This window comes from Gymnogyps californianus, chromosome 1, assembly GCF_018139145.2.
Source record: "Gymnogyps californianus isolate 813 chromosome 1, ASM1813914v2, whole genome shotgun sequence".
NCBI lineage: Eukaryota > Metazoa > Chordata > Aves > Accipitriformes > Cathartidae > Gymnogyps > Gymnogyps californianus.
Genome location: NC_059471.1, coordinates 180,838,858 through 180,853,967, shown reverse-complemented (window position 1 = coordinate 180,853,967; position 15,110 = coordinate 180,838,858).

Genomic DNA, 15,110 nt, shown 5'->3' with positions numbered 1-15,110 from the left:
TTTAAAAAAGCAAAACAAGTATTTTTTATAGTGCCCCAAACATACTATTTCACTCTCCATTTTCTCAAAAGGCCTATCCAATTTTGCTTGAAGCAGTTCAGTCCAACACTGGAAACACGCATTCCAAAAAGGTGATGTTTTAACATAGTTCTAAGTATCTGAAAATGAGCTTTCGGGATGAAAGCACATGTGTAACTTCATCTGGGGGAACCAGTATGCAGTCTTGTAGAAAAAACAAACGGTATAATATTTTATGCTAGACTTTTAATGGCTCTGTAGGCATTCCCACTTGTCTGATATAAATGCAGCACAAATACCATACACTTTACTTTTGGTTGTTAGAGATAACCATGAAGGGAGAGCTCATTCATAATTTCACTTTACTTTAGTACTTCCTAAGTTTGAAGTAATTCTCAATTCATTAAAAGGAAAACATTCGCTTCAGATTTATGATCCCCATGCCCTTTCTCTCATTCACAGAAGTATTCACATTAAAATCATGCACACTCTGTCATTACATGACTGACTGTTCTTTTAACAGGGTGGTAATGTCCTGGCGAGGCCAGCTGCTGAACATAATGGCAAAATTTTCAGAAAAGGCAAGAGAATAGCTCTGTTAAAGAGAGGTGATGTTGCTGAGAAAGGATGAGTGCCTACGGTCTCAGCAGAGAAGCTTTTAAATCCCACTCTGAACTCCAGCCACTGCGTCCCTTGGTGATGATGACCTTGGCCCAGTCATTTCATTTCTAAAATGTTGTTGGTTATTTTTGACTGGTCTCTTGTGGTAGCATGGGGTCTACCAATATAATGACATTGGGTATTTTCGCCACTAATCTTGATTTTCCATGTTTTTTGGAACAGGGACCAACTGCTTAGTTCCACTGAGTAAGCCCTGGTCCCTGCCTTGTGCTCCAACAGGCTGCTGCTACATAAAGAAGTACTATACAGTAATTGCAGCACTAGTGGGACTCCAACAGCTCTTATCGCTGACAGGACTGGAGCTGTTTGCAAGGGTAGGAAAATGTTGCAAATGTTTCCTACTCTAACCAACGTAACTCCATTTCGCCACCCATAAAATAATGCTCGCTTCTTTCACGAGGGCATTTGGAGGATTATTAGTTGGTGTCTCTCTGTTCATCACTTGCAAATGTAAAGCACTATGTAAGTGTTATTATTGAAGGGCTGACATCTGTGAAATACAGCGTGTATTTTGAATTCTAATTTTAAACCAAGGAAAATCAAGTAAGCAAGAACTGACTATGTGTTAAAAACACTTGAAGCCCTCTTTCTTGTAACTGTTTATCTACATTTTTAAACCTATGTTTACATTGTAGTAACAGCTGTGTTTAAAGGGGACATGACAGAGCAGACTAATTTGTAAAGCTAAACTTGATTTTGAAGGAAAAAAAGCTAATGTTTGAAAAAACACTTCAAAAGAAGACAAAAATGATTAAAATAGACATAACCATTTGTTTAAACTATGACTTTCTCAAGAAAAACCAGGCTAATGTAAACTGGCCTATGCATAGTCCAAGCAGCTGTTCTGTGTAGCTGTTACACAAACCCCTGGTTTCAGGGAGGGATAAAATTAAGACAAAACAGGTCATTCTCAATGAAGGAGCCAAACTAAGGACTGGATTACAAACCAAATGTGCATACACAGGTGAGATTTGACCCAACCTGTCAGAAGAAAGTAGGCCAACTTTTTTTTGACCTACTTGCCTTCAACTGCATTTTAGCCGTGTGTATCGTAAGTGTTTGGGGTATTTATTTTTCTCCACACCTTCAGCAAACCCGGAGCCAGCACTGGCTGAGTTTAAATGAAATTACTCCATTTCCTACTGTAGGCAAAGGCTTTCTTAGGGGTTTTATAGAATTTCTTTCTAGCATGTTAAAATGCTACTGAGGTAACTGAGATCTATATATTTCATGGGGACTACCAGGAGAGATTTTCTGTCTCTGGTCAAGGCAGTGGGAAATATTTTAATCACCTGTATCATCATCATGCTATTTCTGAGAAAAAATGCTTTGTAAAGAGGAAGATGTTGTCACATGCCCAAGCACTAGTCATACAGCATTAAATCTATCTTTAAAATCTCATTTGAAGTCCCTTTCATAAAACATTTTCTGTTTACTTGATTCATCTGAGGCTCTGTAAGCTGTGTTATCTTTGTAGAACACAGCTGAACTGAGTCAGGGTGGTGATATCATGGTGGTGATATGACTCAAGTGGGTCCTAAGTCAACCTTAGAGTCTTTGAAAATCAGAAGTAAAAGCTGGAAGCAGAGAATGAAGTGCACAACAAACCAATGCAGGGGGAGAGAGCCAAAAAATGAGGGTTCACCCTAACCTGCTCCACTGAGGAGAACAGGTTTATTTGGATCTGGATCCAGACACAGATAGTAACTACAATAACCCATCCTGGACAGGATGGACACAAACGTCCAAGTACCCACAGTCTCACCCAGCTTAATGTTTTCGTCTTGCTTGTGAGTTTTTGTCAGCTCCCATTTAAGAGGAACAGAGGTCTCCCAAGTGAGGTTCCCCTGCCGTAGGTCTGGGCCAGCATTTACTCTGGATAGCAGCTGGCAGATCCTGTGAGGACCTCTGACCTTCAGGTCTTCTGGCAAAGCCAGAAGACAGGGAGGTGCGATCACAGCGCAGGTCCCCCTGTTCAGGGTGCTTGTGGAAGGAAAAGCGGTTGCAGCCTTCATATCCTCAACTCTGGAGATGGTTGATGGTCAGTTCTTGCCACTGCATAACCCTCAGCAGACTCTCTGGTCTGTCCTGACCAGTGACCACAGATGTCTAACACGCGATCTCATTGCCAGCTTGGCCTACCTCCCCAGCAACTCTCCTCAGCAGGAGCCAGGTTATTGCCGTGGTCAAGAGGTTTTCAAATGGTTTTGACAATTCAAATCCAAATGCAATGGGAATGAGAAGGAAGTTCTGGGGGGTAGCTGAATGTAAAGCTCACTCTGGCCACAGAAAGCTGGTATGGCCGCGCTCAGCGGCACTTCTCAGGGGTATTTGCACCTGAATGCTTGACTGTTTCCTTCTAACAGCCTGCTTTTGCTGAGGTTTGTGCCACCGCTGGCTGGAACTTTACTCCCAGGGAGGCGAGAAGGCAGGAGACGAGAAGCAGCGGGTGTTCAAAATGAAGCTGGCAGCCTGGTAAAGAGGCGAGCTCACCGAGAAATGGTGAATTGCCTAGAAGCATTTTTCATCGCCTTAGTGTCCAAATATGCTCACTTCCTGAGTTTTAATTTTAGTAACAAAGAAATCAACACTGAGACGTCAGTGCTTGCCTTAAACCGTTTTCCTCAGAGCTGGCTGCTCATGTTCCCAGCATGTTCAGTGGCTCCTTGCCCTCCTCTGTCATGGGGCTTCAGCTACACTACCAGAGGTTTACCTTTCATTGTGAACAGAATTTGCTGAATGGAAAGATGGCTCTTGTAGTTCGGCTCACCTGGTGTAATGAAGCTGTTAAACACTCCGGTAGACACAAATGCATGCAAAGGTATGATCTAGCAGTGTCCTCTACCCACTTGGATGCAAAGACAAGGCTGGCTGCCTGCTCCACTTTCCCATCTTTGGTGGTACATGATGATTAAAAGGCACATTATAGTTTTTCATGTACCCTGGAGCAAACTATGGCATTGCAAATGTATTGGAAAATGGCAGCTGGAACAGATTTGCGCTGTCAAAGCAGTACAGAGGAGCGCAGTGTAAGCGTGAAGCTTATATCTGCAGGCAGGTACTATTTTTTCATGACATGTTTCCACAGCACATAGCAGAATGAGCTCCATTCCTCCGAGTATCTAGGAAGTCCCATGGTGTAAATAATGCTAACAGGCTATGGGCACGCGGAAATGAGGAACATTTTCCCCATCCAGAGAGTCTGTTGTAGCTCAGTGTAATCTGCTTCTGAGGGAGACTGTGGCTATTTTTAAGACAAAATAGTGTTTTTCTTGGTCTTGTGTTCCAGCTAAAGACACTGTAATGGAAAGGTGATAGATTATATACTCAGTTAATGGACATCCCACTGCAAAGCTTCCAGCAAGTTCAGTCTTTGTATAGAATACCAAGGGAAATGTTTTCTAAATTCCAGTTGTATTTATTTACTGCTGGATCAAGAAGAGAACTGTATTGTATTATTAGCTAGTTCTCTGGATTCTTATTTTCCCACGGAATGAAAATGACACACTTAATTTATATAGTTTATTTTAAATTTAAAATAATTTATAAAGCTGAACCTGCAGTTTGAGGGTACCCATAACAGTTCCTCATTTCAGTGCAATATTTGAGTGGGCAAATGCTAAAAGAATACTTAAAAAAAAAAAAATATATATATAACTGAACAGATAGCAGACTATAACTCACTAATTTCAGTATACTAGGGACATTTCATCTATAGTGCCAAATTCTCCTTCTGGCTGCACTAATATATTTATATTTATTTCATTGCCTAACTGAGTTTATATATACAAATCTAACATATTTTTCTTTGGGTTAGGTGAACCTATAGGAATACCTGACTTGCGTTATTTCATTTTTTATATGAATTTTTAAGACTGAGAAGAGTCTTCTCAGAATGAGAAGTGATCTCACTTGACTTTAGATCTGACCCCAAATAGGAAATGGAATACTTGTGGCCTGATACTTAATGCAGTGTGTCTCATTTTCCAGGTGCATACATCTGGTCTTTAATGGCCGTTTTATCAGGACTGCATCATTTCATCTTTGTCCTTTCACCACAAATATTTGATTGTAATAAGATCTGACTGTGGGATGTGTCATCTGTAGTACTGAATATATAGAACGGCTTGGCTTTACTATTTCTGTCTTCAAGGGATCCCATGTGCTGTTAGGGACAACAATTTTTTCATGGCAAAACATTGCTGACAAGATATTGTGCAATGAGATTTGCATGACCAAATATCCTGTGAGTAGTCCAGTGGTTAGGATAGGAAACAGAGAGTCAGGATAGCCTGGCTCTGTTCCCACTTCACATACTGACTCACTGCGTGACCCTGGGGCAAATCGCTTAGGCTGGAATTTCCAAGGGGGCTGAGATGCACAGCTCCCAGGGGAAGCCAGGCAGAGCTGGGTGCCTGACTCCTTTACATCTGTTGGAAAACCTCATGTCTCAACCGTTCTGCATCTCAGTTTGCCCACATTAATACAGGGACAAGGTTTAAAAAGCTATTTGTGTCCTCTGGCAGAAATTGTTTATTAAGGAAATTATAATCATGGCATAAATATGTAGTCTTTACCAACATATGCTGTTTGGTAGGTACAAGCAGATGAACAAATCATCTCCTTTGCTTCTTGAGAAATGCAGTGTAGTTTGTTTCTCTTCTATTAAGAGGATGAGTTAAAAAGACTTAGGGATTGTCAAACCCATGTTTCCAAATGTAGTTTGCCTACAAACCAGCAGCTACAGGGCATCCATGGCAGTAGCAGCTCTTGGTCCTGTGGCAGCTCTTCTGTATGGGCCCAAGGAGGCACGGCTTCTTCTCTACTCCATCACTAGACTCAGTCTAGGATCCAACACTGTTCTTCCCCACCTCATCAAACCATGACTGAAAATGTACCCAGGCCCTTGCATCCTCCACTCTCCTCCCTCCAACCCATGGGAACACCAATTGTGTACCCTTGCTGTTCACCCAGTCAGTCATTTCAGTCTGCATCTTTCCATCGCCTCCCACCTTGCATTCTCTTCTCTTATCGCTCTGCCCTGCTTTTATGTCCTACCAGGAGATGCAGGTGCTGGCACTGGTATGGCTTTTACAGCAGCCACTAAGGCAATAAGGTATTGCTGATCCGCTGCTGGATGCATGACAACCAGAGTGTGAATACACTCATGCCAGAACTTAGAAAATTATCTCCACCTTCACCGCTGGAAGCTGTCTGCAGATCTTGCTCCAAAGCAACTTGCACATCACCAGGGAACCACGATGTGAGGAGGTCCTTGGTAAGCCAATGGGTTTGAGTGGGCACACTGCTACAGAATTTTTTTTTTTCTTTTAAAAAGCAAACAAAATGTCGTAATATGGGAGATTTTTACACACAGGGTGAATTTCAACGAATGTTTTGGTTTGGAAACAGCAAAAGAGAAAAGGCATCTCTTCAGATCAAAGTGAAACCCCATGTTTTAAAATTTCTATTCAGAGAGAAGTACAGGGTTTGAGATGGCCATATTTTTTGATATTGCGGATATTTCTAAATTTGTATTGGAAAATGTGAAAATGCTCCAAGAATGCCAACTACAAAGAAAAGAATGGCCAGCTTCAGCTGAAAATGTATGATGGGCTCAGCTGATTTGGCACTGAGCTTGGGTCCTGTTTAATTTGGGAAAATAATTTTTAAAAAAGAAAAAAACTAACAGGGGCCCAAATCTTCTGTGAAGGCAGTGCAGTTACTCCAATTTACACCAGCACAGGGGTAAACAGACAAGCTGTGAGCTTACCTACCTACGTCATCTGGTGCTGCTTTAGATATGTAAGGTGTCTCCCCTAGTATTTAGCCGTGATTCTGGAAAGACATGGGTCCGTTTCAAGTCCTCTGCCATAGCTGCCAGCCCTGTGCTGATGTGTGGGTACCATGGTGGGTCTAAGAGGGCACGGGACATCATGTTTATGCCCACAGCCACTTGCTCCCCTATGGTGAGTTTGCTGTCTTGGAGTCTTGCCTGGCTAGAGAGCAATGTGGAAAGGCGCCTAGGTCTTCTCACCAGTGGCTGGGAGATTGAGTGTGTTTGCATACAGGACATTGTTCAGCCTTTGAGAGAGACCCAAAGACAAAGGAAAGGAAAACATTAAGGTGAACAGCAAAACAAATGGAAACAAGGAAGCTTGGCTCAGCACTGAATGCCCTTCGCATGAAGCCGGGCAGGAGCACAGAAGGGGAGGGATAATGGGGGGGGGAGGAGGGATTTGGCACTGAAATAACTTTTAGCTCACATAGAGTGAATTTCCTTTTATCACTAGTAGCCTGGGTCATGGAGACTCAGAGGAAACTATCCCATTCCAAATGTTTGATACTGAATATATTTGGCTGGCTGCTACTTCCAGATGTGAGTGAATCCAGTTTGTATACTTGTCTGATAACACAGTTTGGCCCCATCTTTGCTCTCACGTAGAAGCCTGGAGTACAACCCAACCACCTTTCTGTTGCCCCCACTGCTGACCCACGCGCTGCTGACCAGTCTTCTGGTACACGTTGGAGCAGCTCAGAGGCTGCTGTCATTTGTGCCAACGCTTGGTATTTCCAAGGGGCTGCTGCCACACCTGGATCATGGAGATGCCAAAATACCTTCAAGCTCATCCCTTTTATCACGACACTTGCACCGAGATGGCAGCAAGCAACTTCCCTCTGCCTCCCAACACCACTCAGGCAACTCCTCCACCCATTCTTCTGCCGCCAGCTAGGTCTGGTTTAGTGCAAACTTACAGTAACAGAGCAGCGCAAATTTGCCTTAGATCAAAGATGATCTGGCCTCATCTCAAAGGTTATTTTTTTTAATCTCCGCTTTATCTGGTTACCCTGCCCAGCAGCTTTACAAGGCTCATGAACTCATGACCAAAGAGATGTTGAAGCTCACTCGCACCCCCCCTTGTTAGCGTGCCGCCTGTATCGCATGCCGTCCAACAGCTCACTCCTTCGGCTTTGAAGAAGACTCAGCTCAACTAGTATGAGGGAGGTGACTGGGCCAATAAATCATTAGCATTGCAGCTGTGAGGCAAAGAAGTTGAGAAAACAGTTGTGAGTACAAAGAAAGAAGGGGGAGACCGGGTGTACTCTCCAGATAAGATTAATCCAGAATTTTACAAATTCTACAAATCTCTTGATACAGTGAACTCAACTCCTCCAGCAAAGATTTGATGGAGAGGGAAACATTCTTTCTACCGGAACATATATATATATATAAGCTTGCCGCTACTGTATCTGCTTGTTTGCAAAGCACGGTGGGCTTCTCCAGAAATCATTTTTTGTGTCTCCAAGTAAAAAAAAAAAAAAATGTTGTCACAAGTTATGACAGTCTTTGGAGAACAGCTTTAAGATAGCATTTTTGTGACAGAGATAAAAACAAGCAAATTAGGAAACGGGGCAACTTTATTACATTCAAGGGCTCGCAAACCTTTCAGTATGTGTGGGGAATTTGTTACGCTGTTGACAACTTTCACAAATGTTTTTCCCCAAAATTTTATCTTGTATTTTATAGGCTTTTCAGTTCATGTATGTGTTTAAATCTGTTGTGTTTATTAAAGCAAAGAGGAGGTTATGGCTGCTTTTTAATATTTGTATTGTACGTACAAGACAAGAACCTCAGCTGCCCAGCATAGCGGGTTCTCTCCATACATCCTTTTTTGTGTATTTGTGTGTGTTTGTGTACATTTATTTTATGTTTCTGTTTATATAGGGAAAATATAGGAAATTCACGTGTCACGAGCATGCCTTATTTGTGCACATATAAACATATGTAGGATGAAATGCAACGTCTCCTCTTCCTGGTACGTCTGTGCTCCCACACTCCAAAACAGACGTTTTCTCTCAAGTCATTTCTGCCTCCTTGCAGTCTTTCTTAAACAAAATCTGAACCGAAGTGGGTAGGACCTGCAGGTTCAAACCTGCGACGGAGGGTCAATTTGAAACGTGTTTTTTAAATGAGGTTCTTCAGTTTCCGCAAAAACGTCCTGCTATTTCCACGGTATTGGTTTGTCTCCAAGGAGAGCCGGGCTGAACACCCGTTCAGTTCACAGAGACGGCAGAGCAAGCAAGGGCGATTTCTGCTTTTTAGGGCCAAAGGGGTTTTACCAAGCGAGGCCGGCGGTTCCGCACACCAAACTCATCCCCTCACCTTGCAGATGCCCCAGCCTATGCCCCGCGGAGCCCCCCAGCCACCCAGCACCCCCGGCAGCCCGGCCCCCGGCGGCCGCGGCCGGCTCCCCCCGCGGCGGGCAGCGGCGGCCGGGCGGGCCGCTAGGGGGGGGCCCGGGCCCAGGCTTCGGCGGCGCGGAGGCAGCGCGGGGGTGCCGGGGTGGGCCGCAGGCGGGGGGGGGGGGGGGGGGGGGGGGGCGGGCACGCCAGCCAAATCCTGCCCCGGGGTTAGGTGCCGTGCCGGGCAGAGCCTTCCCCACCGCCCCGGCTCCTGGCTTCGCTGCCGGTGAGGAGCTGCCCGCCCTCACGCCGGGGCTGGCCCCGGGGGGCTCCCGCCAGCGCCGCGCTCACACCTTGTTCCCAAAGTGACCCCCCCCGGCTGCCGCTTCATGAACTCAAGCCCCCGGGGGGCTGCGGTGTGAGGTGCCGGCTAATGGTCGGGAGGCTTCTGGAGACATAAACAAGAGCCTGGGAAGGTGAGTGCTGACCGCAGGCTCCCCCCCCCCGCCCCGCTCCGGCCGGCCGTGGGGTGCAGCCTCCCACGGGAGCCTCCCGCCGGACCCGGGGGTCGAGCCGAGCGGCTCAGCACCCCCCCCGACGGCGAGTTTCAGTCACCAGTAAGTCAGATTGAAACATTTTAATGTTTCTCCCAGCTAAAATAAAATACTAGCTCCCCCCGCCCCAAGAAAAGTACTTTTATTGAATCCTAGTCCGCGTTAGTATGAAGACACTAACAGCACTGTACAAAGAAGTCCCTATATATCACCCAGTCAAGTAGTCTAAACAACTGTGCTGGAAGTGTTCCAGCCTTGCCCAGTCAATGACCACAGACTTATTTGGAAAGCAATCATTAGCAGTGGCAGTCATGTAATCCTGCCTTTCTGCTCCTCTCTTCCTCAGGAGCTCTGTTAGGGAGACACGCACGGGCTGGTGGCTTTCCGATGTACACTGTTAGGAGGTTAAGTGCGTATTTAACATGTGATTATCACACCCGGAGAACCCATGACACAAGACAGAGGATGGGGTTTTACGGCTTCAAGGGGTCACAGCTATGTCACAGTCCTAGAAGATTTCTACAGCTCTTAAGAAACCACACTCAGTCGATTAATAAGTATTAAGTTTACAAGTAATCAGCTATTAATAAGATTCTTCCATGTATGTCTTTTTCATGGAAACCTTAGGAGACACTTCAAGCACCCTCCAGAACCAGTACATACCTAGATGAGACTACCATGTTTAGGATATTGGATACAAGGGACGAATCTGATGCCCCATCCTTCCAATAACATACAGGGACTATTTGTCATAATAATAGACCAGTTGATTCCTTAAATACGTTGTTTAAAACAGTGCAGCGAATAAATGGATGGCATTTATTGTTCTACGCATAGGACTTGGTTAGACTGCAAGAGAAGAATTACAACAGCAAAGATCTAGGCCTGTGTCTCAGTTTCCTTATTGATACATAGGGGATAAATCTGCAATACTCATCTTCCTAACAGATTTATTGTGAGACAAAATGTATGAATTTGGAAAATGCATTTGTATTTTCAGAAAGTGATAAAGAGGTATGATGCAATGTATTCCAAAAAATCTTCTGTAAAACAATATACTTGATGTACCTAATTTGAGCTGACAAGTTTTGCATAGGTTGTCATATCTAATCAGCATATATCAACTATTCTGAAATGTAAAGTGGCATAAACAGCAACTTATTCCTAACTGGTATCACACAGATATTGGAAGTAATAATACGTTTAGATTTCATTGGCTTTGCAAGGCATTTAGTGGTGATAAGAACAAAGAAATGGTAAAGTTGCAGGGTGAATGTATAAAGTGTCTGATGGATCTGTTCATAGCAAACCTTTCATTTTTGGAAACTATCCTGCATATACATTACAGCCTTAATGATTATTCGTGTCCAGGTATTTAGACCTGAAAATTAAAATAACGGTGTCTTATGTTCTTTTTTTCCTGCAGGACAAATGGGGGTGTGTTTGAATGTGTGTGTGCAGGTGCGCACATGTGCACATGTATGTGACCCAGTAAGATCGAGATGGTGTCTGAAGCTTCCAGCGAGGAGGACAAGTTCAATAAACAAGCTTTACATTTTGCTATGATTGTCACATGGCCTCTGATCTTTCTTATCTTAGGCAGAAGGAATTAATTGGCCTAGGCCATGTCTAGTTCCCACGAGAATGAGTCCTTTCATGTACACCTTCCAGCTTCTGCTTGCACATTTTGGAATGAATTCTTCCCTGCAGAAATGCTGCGAATCACACGAATGTATCAAAAAGCCGGAGGTACCTCTCATTTGGAACAATATGGAATCATAGAATAGTTTGGGTTGGAAGGGACCTTTAAAGGTCATCTAGTCCAAACCCCCCTGCAATAAGCAGGGACGTCTTCAACTAGATCAGGTTGCTCAGAGCCCCGTCCAACCTGACCTTGAATGTTTCCAGGGCTGGGGCATCTACCACCTCTCTGGGCAACCTGTTCCAGTGTCTCACCACCCTCATCGTAAAAAATGTCTTCCTTATGTCTAGTCTAAGTCTACCCTCTTTTAGTTTAAAACCATTACCCCTTGTCCTATCGCAACAGGCCCTACTAAAAAGTTTGTCCCCATCTTTCTTACAAGCCCCCTTTAAGTAGTGAAAGGCCACAAGGTCTCCCTGGAGCCTTCTCTTCTCCAGGCTGAACAACTCCACCTCTCTCAGCCTTTCTTCATAGGAGAGGTGTTCCATCCCTCTGATCATTTTTGTGGCCCTATGTGCAGCTGATTGATAGTCTTGATTTCGGCACCCTTTTTTTTAAATGTAACTTTTTATGTTACGTAGCCCTGTACCAGAACAATATCCACTGTAATTCAACAACCTTAACTTGCAGCAGACTCACTTCATGCCATATGAAGTAAAGATAACAGAGACCTCCCTGTTCCCTACTGCGTGGCTGCAAATATTGTATCCAGTATTTCTCTATCCTCTCTAGACCATATGTCTAGACGTACACAGCAGAAAATCCCTTTTTTAATGTATTGGACACCACTTGATGTGGCTGCTGCAAAATGAAATTTGCCCAAAATTGCTCAAGATTGTAATCAATATCTTGACACTCCACTGCGTATGTTACGGGATTGTCACAAAGCCTCTGATTTCATCACCCCACAATGAATGTGGTTGCAGCAAGTAATCTTAATACCCAATAAAATTATTTTACAGACATGAAAAAGCTCTCTTCCCCCTGGTATTGAGGAATTTGTGGGTAGGGCTTTGCAGACTTGCAATATTTAAATTAAGCTTATAGACAAAACAACAAGATACGTTAAACACTTCTAATAACATGGTCAAAAACCACATGGCTCCTCTTAAAGGCAATCGTGGAATTTAAACAGCAAAATAGGGTGCTCAATTAAATATGGAGTCATAGGGGGATACCTTATTATATATAATTACTTGTAACACACCTGAATACTTTTAACACGGAATCTCATGACTTTAAATAGTTGCATTTCTCCAAACAACAGCATAGATTAGCAAACAGATTAGTGTGTTTACTCAGCTTTAAAACAAAGTGTTCTCTGAAGTCAGCGGAGTGATGACTGTCGCTTTTTATGCCACCCTGTTTTTCATGAAATTGTAGTGCTGTGATTCAGAGCAGCTTAATTTTACCTGAAAGAAAACATCAGTATTTTGACCTTTTTTTTCTGAAACTATTAACTGCGGTTTTCATGTTTGCCCTTTTGTTTTTCTTTCTTTCTCAGCATCTTTTCTTACATCCTTGGTAAAGCAATCGCTAAAACATTAAATGACCCTAATAAAACTGAACCCAGGTTCAGAACTTTCCTAACAGACTAATTCCAGTTTGTGACTTCACAGTAATTTGTAAGGAGGTGTAGCACAACTGATAGGAACCTCCCCCTGTGCACGTACACACACCCGTCTGCCCGTGAACATGGGAGCAGAGCTGCCCCCTCTGCCGCCTCCTTCCTGGTGAGCCCAAAGTTCTGTCCTTCCAATGCCCCACTCGGTAAACTGCATTTTACAATTATTTCCTTTGCCTTAGAAGAAGTGGAATAGTGGCCACAGGTATCTTGGCAAAATCCATGAGAAGGTGTACGTTAGAAGTAAAAGAAATTATCTTCAGGAAAATATCATGTATTGTCCTCAGGATGACTTCTGCGAACCAGGAAAAGGATTCTCGCTATAGCCCGCTCTAGTCCTAGTATAACATTCCACTTATTTAAAGGGCTTCTCAGCCATTCATCCTCCCAACGCTCCTGAGACACATGGAGTTCAGCAGCGTTACTCATGCAATGCCATTTGAGAGGCAGGAGAGAAGGAGGACGATCTGCCCAAGACCCGCAGCCAGCCTGTGGCAGAGCCCAAAGTAGATCTGCTCCCAGTTTCTGCTCGCTCTTCTAGACCTTTCTTTTTTTTGGCACACCCCCAAACTCATCCTGCGGTTCGTGAACCTTAACAAACCTTTCAATGAAGCTTGTCTGGGTTTTGGATTGGTAAAGAAATTTGAAACTAAGGCAAGGCTTTGTGTTGGTGCGTGCTGCGCTGTGAAAATTTCACATGCCTGTTTTTCACCCCACTTGTTCAGCCATAATAGCACGGCACAGTGGGCCAGAAAACTACAAGTTTTACTGAATGGCCGAGTTTATAAGAAGAAGGTGGTGAGAGTGGCGGGTATGGAAAATGGTTTTTCAAGAGTTTATGAAAGTTACCACTTCCTTTGGGAATCCACATTCCTTGCAAAATCTATTCCTATTCCCACCCATACAATCCCTTTGTTTTTACTGCAGTGGTCCTGTGTATCTAAGAATTTGGCACTACGTATTTGTTAACAGACTCTTCATGCGTAGTTTGAATTGCTCATAAAATCCTGTTTTCCGCAACCTGTACGAAGAAATACAGGGTAACTAGGTTAACTGATATCAAAGGAAAGCAATTTTAAGTCTTTCATAAAATTTTAAACAAGAAAGGATAAAGGGCTCGAACAATAGTGGTTTTAATATATCTGTGCTAGTGCACTCTTGAAACTAGTTTGCAAGTCAGCCGTGAAAATGTGCAGTCTGAAACATGTTTTCTGCTTGCACTGAGGCAACCAGCCTGCTAATGTTCATCCCAAATGTAGACATATACTGTAAAAAGCGCACAGCCTGTGCAAACTCCTACTCAGCACAGTAGTCCTTATTTATTCCCCTGGGGTTTTTTACTGCTACCACTACAGTCTATAGACTATTGGATTAGCAGGAGCAGAGTTAGACTCGTACATGAAATTAGGCCCTTGCTGTTTTTCTGGGGAGCAAGAGGGTACGAGGAGCTCTTTTACTTTCCCTTCGTAGCCTGTTTGTGTTGCATTTTAAGGAACAAAGCTCACTGTCAAACCGCCATTTAAAATTTTATTGTGTCTACACAAGCTGTGCTAAAATGGAAGGTAAAAGTAATCTGCCTCAGTCCCAGTGTTGCAGTATTTTTCATTTTCTCAGTGCAGCGAAGGTGGCAGGCAGACATCCGCTTTCAGATCCAATTGTGCTGACCAAAGAATCCACCATCTCTGGCTGCTTCACACTTCCCACCATCTGTTTAGCACTCCCCAGTTCTGCCAGCGGAAGGACTTGGGGGAGAGCTTAGGCAACCCACTGCAGACAACGGCCGCTGGGAGGGCTCAATCCACTTCCAGCAGCCATCTGACTTGAAGAAGACTCTTTGTATCCCACTGCTTATTTCTTTTTTTTTAGCCATATTGGTTGGTCTTAAAAAAACCAAAAAAAACCTCACCCTACAGAAATTGCAAGAATGTTGCTTATGTTCTTATCCACTGCTACAACAATATTATACACAGGTAGGTAGGTAAGTGGGTAGGCAGGCAGAAAGATAGGTAGGTAGGTAGGTAGGTAGATAGATAGATAGATAGACAGATAGATAGATTGATAGATAGATAGATAGATTTTTTTTTTTTGTCCTGTAAAGGCAGAGTCTTAAAACAAAAGCTACTGCACACTTACACAAGCAATCACATTTCCTCACACTGTGGACTTTTCTCTTAATCTGTATCTAAACATCACAGAACAGGTTGGGGCACACAAACCTTTCCGTCTAAGGAAGCTTGTCCATTTTCTCCATCTCTGCCTTTCAATTTACTGAAGAAATTGTTTTCCATTGCTTCTCCAGAATACAGCAAATGCAAAAGGGAGAAATGTCTTACCATTAAAGGGGGTC